Source organism: Habropoda laboriosa, unplaced genomic scaffold (assembly GCF_001263275.1).
Source record: "Habropoda laboriosa isolate 0110345459 unplaced genomic scaffold, ASM126327v1 scaffold257, whole genome shotgun sequence".
Classification (NCBI taxonomy): Eukaryota; Metazoa; Arthropoda; class Insecta; order Hymenoptera; family Apidae; genus Habropoda; species Habropoda laboriosa.
Window position 1 is genome coordinate 52,589 of NW_017100369.1, and position 6,000 is coordinate 58,588.

Sequence of the window (6,000 nt, forward strand, 5' to 3'; positions counted from 1 at the left end):
TAGCAAAACGATCTCCGAGTGCGAAGGGTTGAAAATTTTTCAACAGCATAGCTCGACTTAGGAAGCATCGTTGCACTCACGAAGGATCACTCTAACTTCTCTCTAGGGTTAGTTCCTCGAGAAAGGGTTAAGAACAGCGGTACGTGCCAATGATCGCGTGAAATTAGTCTCCTGACCATCGTCAAAAATGGAATAGTTGACCTTAACCCGGTAATTAGCGTGCTTTCAGCCGCGACACGGTGCAAGGAGACCGGCAGTGCTTTCCAATACCATGGGCAGCTCGAGGAAGGTTAATCCTTGAACGATCAGCCACTCAGGATTTCCTAAATTCGATTCACTTCCCGAGGCCAAAAATATCTCTTGGCCAATTCTGTCATTCTGCACGTTCTCGTGCATTTTTTCCGACGCTGAGATCATTGATCTTGCACGGTTGAACATTTTTTTTAACACCGTTTCACAATGGGACATTTCGATATGGCGATTAATCCTCCAGAAAATTATTCAGAGAACGAATTCTTTTTGCAGTGTCTACTCTGATAAAGTCTTGGCAAAAATTTAAATCTTACTTGTTCTCGTGCTCTTTCTTTCGAGATTATTTCATAACGAGACATTTCGATATGCCGATTAATTCTCCAGAAAATTGTTCAAAGGACGAATTCTTTTTGCAACGCACACTTCTGTAAATAAAATCTTATTAAAGATCTAGATCCTTCTCGTTTTCGTGCATTTTTTCCGATTCTGAGATCGTTGATCTTTTTTTCGAGATTATTTCGTAACGAGACATTTTTGTGTAGCGATTAATCCTCCAGAAAATTATTCAAAGGGCGAATTCTTTTTGCAATATTTACTCTGTAATACTCCTTCAAATAAAATTTCGCTAAAAATCTAGATCCTTCTCGTTTCCATGCATTTTTTCCAATTCTGAGTTCGTTGATCTTTCTTTCGCGATTGTTTCGTAATGAAACATTTTTATACAGCGATTAATTCTCCAGAAAATTGTTCAAAGGACGAATTCTTTTTGCAACGCACACTTCTGTAAATAAAATCTTATTAAAGATCTAGATCCCTCTCGTTTTCGTGCATTTTTTCCGATTCTGAGATCGTTGATCTCAGAATTATTTCGTAACGAGACATTTTTGTGTAGCGATTAATCCTCCAGAAAATTATTCAAAGGACAAAGTCTTTTCGCAATATTTACTCTGTAATACTCCTTTAAATAAAATCTAGATCCTGCTCGTTCTCGTGCATTTTTTCCAACTCTAAGATCATCGATCTTGCACGGTTAAAAATTTCTTTTAAAACCATTTCACAACGAGACATTTCGATATATCGATCGATCCTCCATAAAACGAATGCAAAGGACGAATTCTTTCTGCGCCGTCTACTCCGTAACACTCGTACAAATAAAATGTTACAAGTCTGAGGGAAACAGCTCGTTATTACGCTCATTAAGAATCTAGATCACTCGAGCAATCACGTGAGGAATTTAATCTGCAGAGCCTGTTACCGATAATTGCCCGCATACCGTTTACCCTTGCAACGATTCACTTTCTGCTCCTGTATCTCTCGCTCGTACATTACCAATACGCTTGTTTTTCAATTAGTGCCGTTCAAGTAGCCGAATTTCCCCCTTTAATTTCGTACCGAATTACGCTCGAATCTCGGACAAATCGTGTAAACGGATTTCTAGTCCTGGTATAAATTGGAAATTTTACGAGCGCTCGATTACCATTTCGAGCAATCACCGTGTCCAACCTTTTCATCACAGCTTAAACCATATTATTTTCATGGGAAAAGCTCGATTCGAACGTATTCACCTGTCAGGTGGGTCTAATTTATCGGATATCTGTTGATTACACGTTATCGCCGCCTAATGAACGCGCGGAATTGAAAGTTCGAACGTAGGCGAAATTATGCGTAATCTCGAGTCACGCTTTTCCGCGAAACACCTGCCGCTTGCGCGAAAGGGGTAATCGAAGCTGTAACGAGTGATTCATTGAACATTCTACGACACGCGTAACCAGCGGCTCGGTTATCATATATTTCGAGAATCGTTACCGTGAAGAACGAGACCTTGCCGGACCCTAAAGCAGCGATCGTCCTTCGTTACGTTTCGATAATCGCCGTTCGTTTCCCAGTTATTGAACTGACGTGTATCTGCTGGAGCGGAAGGGACGTGGAAATAGAGAGAGAGAGAGGAAAAAAGAATAAGGAGTGATGGGGTGAGAAAGGGAAAAGATGAAAAGAAAAGAAAGAAGGAGGGAAACACAGCATAGATGTAGAAAGGAAGGAAAAGTGGAGGGAAAAAAGGGAAACAGAGCATAGAAATAGAGTGAGAGGAAAATCGAAAAGAGGAGAAAAAAAATGAACCAAGGTCGACGATTGACTGTGCAATTATCGTTGTAAAATCGGAGAATTAATTACTCGATGTCGCTGAGGATCTCTATGAAAGTCTAACGAGGAGTTTGGTCGTTGAATGAGCGGGGAAAAAGTGTGCCTGGCGACGATTCGTACGTTGATTCCGTGGCCTTAATTAACGTCGCTGAATTTTCTTTGACTTACGAGCGCCACGCGGCACAACACCGTTTACACGCCGCTTAATTATGCCGATGGACGAAAATTGTCGACGCCTCTCGAAATCCTGTCGCCTTTCTCTCCTCTCCGATTTTATCGGTCAACTGGCGGAGAACATTTCACGTTTGACGGATAGAAATGAGGAACTTTCTCCGATTCGAGTGACTCTAGTAACTCAACTAACTTAAGTAACTCAACTAACTTAAGTAACTTAAGTAACTCAACTAACTTAGGTAACGCAACTAACTCAAGTAACTCAACTAACTCAAGTAACTCAACTAACTCGAGTAACTCAACTAACTTAATAAGCTCAAAGTTCCAAAGTACACTCTATTCACTTAAGCAGTAATTGAATAATTGCGAATTTTGCATAACTTTTTTCATGTTAAATCGCATTTCTATTTATATCCAGCCTTAAGTTACCAGTGAAGAATACTCATCGTCAGCCCAGAGCGTAATATTCATAGTTGTTTTTTTTCTCTATATTTTTTTCTTACTTCTTTAAGCTGCAGTCGTCCTCGTCTGCCGCCAGGCTGAATCACTTTAAAAACACGCTATCATTGACCAAAATGTTTTTTTACCCCGGATTAAATCATCGCTCGTGACGATCCGAGACGCATAAGATCGTACGTGCATCGTTTATCGCAGCAATTACGATTTTATTGGATCAAGACCTAGAGACTCATTTGCGTTTAAACGTCACGCGGAAGAGTCGTGAGTTTTTCCAGGCCGCGGCAGAAGGCGAGCCGAGGAACACCTTGTACTCTGATTTTATATGTAACACGAAGGTGCTCCATTTGTCGCGGCTTTAATTGTATCTTCGGACTTCAAACGATCTAATTAGCGGCGAATTGGAAATCGAACATCGTCGTGCTCCATTAAACCGCTCGAAATAAACGCGCTCGAAGAGGCTCTCGTTAAATCTAAACGGATTCCTGCCTCTCAAAGCGCGATCCATAAATTCGAAATTAACTTAAACTTTCGTTGAGTATTACCGCTCCGCTCCAAATTTAACTCTGATTTATCTTCGATGTGCAAATTAGAGATCGCGAAATTTTGAAGACAAAAACGTTTTCTATAAAAATGATTTATTAGCTAAAGAAAATTCGATTAGCAGTGAATCTTAATCTTATTCCCTGAACTTTTCTCCTCGTAGCTGTTAAATAATTTTTAAACGAAAGGGTTAAAGAGAAAGATAATTGAACTGTGACCATCCTTGAACCACACATGCTCCACCTTCGTCCGTCAGAACGGTCTGGCTATAAACTTACAGAACCGTTCGCCAGTCTTCCGGAACAATGAATGCGTCACGAATCCTGTATACCTAAATAAATGTTCTATTCCGGTTGCGAATCGGACAATGAATCAGAAACACGTTGGAGCTTACGTCAAGAATATTGCTGAGGAAAGATCGTCTAATTCGTAGAATAATACGGTAGTATATCCTCCTGAAAGTTAATACAGGTGATACATTTAAATCGTGAAATTCAGCAAGTTCTCGGTTGGCTACCGGAAGTGGCCGTTTCGCGGGCTTCCGTCGCATACGAATTCAGCTCATGGACGCTCGCTGCGCGTGACGCAGCGAGTAAATTGCAGTTCTGTTACTCGGAAGGCGGTGCAACCCACCGAAGACGCAATTAGCAATACGAATGCACCTTTTATGAGGTCGAAGCGTTGCCTTCGCTCGTTAGTCGATTTTTCCCTCACCTTCGCGGCTCTTCCAGGAAAGCTTTCGATCTCTTCGACCTTCCAGGGTAGACTTTTTCCAATTACCAAGGATTCGTCTTTGCTCGAAACTGGACCGAGTTCAGCGCCCGAAATTACACCAAAGTCGTAATTTCATTTTTCTCTATTTTTCAGACGAGGGATTACCAGAGTTTCAATTTCTTTCCAAACGAGAGATTATCGGAGATTCTTCCTCTTTGGAAGCTGGACCAAGTTCAGCGCCCTAAATTACCCAAAGGTCATGATTTTATTTCTCACCTTTTCTTCGAAATGGGGGATTGCCAGAGTTTCAATTTTTTTCCAAACGAGAGATTACCAAGGTTCCAATTTTTTTTTCGAAATGAGAGATTACCAAGGTTTCTTCCTCTGTGGAAATTGAACCAAATTCAGCGCCCTGAATTACCAAAAAGAAATAATTTTATTTTTCTTTTTTTTTTCTTTCGAAGCGAGAGATTACCAAGGATTCTTCCTCTCTCTAAGTTAAACTAAGTTTAGCGCGCTAAATTACCCAAATGTGACAATTTTCTTCCCCCCGCTTTTTTTAAGCGAAGAATTATCAAAGATTGCATTTTTTCTCTCGAAACGAAGGATTATCAAAGATCCTTTCTCTCTGGAAACTGAACCAAGTTCAACGTGGCAAATTACCGAAGAATAATAATTTCAAAATTTCTATTTCCAATTGAATCTTTCGATGTTAGATTTAAAAGGCCGATTTAGGTCATACTCGATGGTCCCACGTCACAGCTGATAGGATTTTATTACGCCAGAAGGAGACTTTGTACGCGAGGGACGCAAGGACTCCGCTCCAGTGTAACAACCTAATTTCCTACTCGTTAGTTGCACGGAACGGTAAGGAGAAAAAGGCTGTTCGTATCCGGAAGAGGTAAATCTACGTACGAAATTGAAATTTCCAAGTCAAGTATGATGAATAATTCTTTCTCAAGTATGTGTATTCTTTTGCTACGACTCTGTTCCTGCCATTATTTTTACTACCTTAAATTCGTATCAACTCTTCAGATATTTTCTCCGATTTTGAAAATTTATTCATTTTATGTTAAAGAAATTTACATTCTACGCGACAAGGGCATTATTACAAGTACCATTCTTCCAAAAGCGAAAATTCAGAAGGAAGCAAAAAATGGTAAATGGTAATTAAATTTATCGTTTAATGGTAATACGACAGAATACTTAAATGTATTTATTTGCACGCTCTATTTGTAATGTACTATTTTTGGCACTGACATCGTTCGCTATTTAAATTCCTCAATTACTTCAATTTCACGTAAACCCATTAAGAGAACTTCGGTTAAATGGTAAAAAACCTTTTCAATTGATGTAACAATCTATTAGCGATTAAACGACACCATAAACGATCACTCGCCTTACGTAATGGCGACGTCTCAGAGCCCACGGGTAGGTCGAGCTCTCAGCCAGCGAATTAACCTGATTCCCGACTGTTATGCGACCGTGTTTTCATACTACAAGAGCCACGTGCCTCCGTGGAAACCGTCCACTTTCCAACATCCTCCAATCACGCTCTCCTCTCCTATAAACCGAACGAAGAGTCCACTCTGTTCCTTTTCTTCGACTGATTTATCCGTACTCTGTAGAAAGTACAAAGCACGAATGGAAAATTGTCGAGGGAATTTTCGGTTTATGGCAAGCAAATTGCCGGAGAGGTCGTAAAGAGAAGCGAAAAAT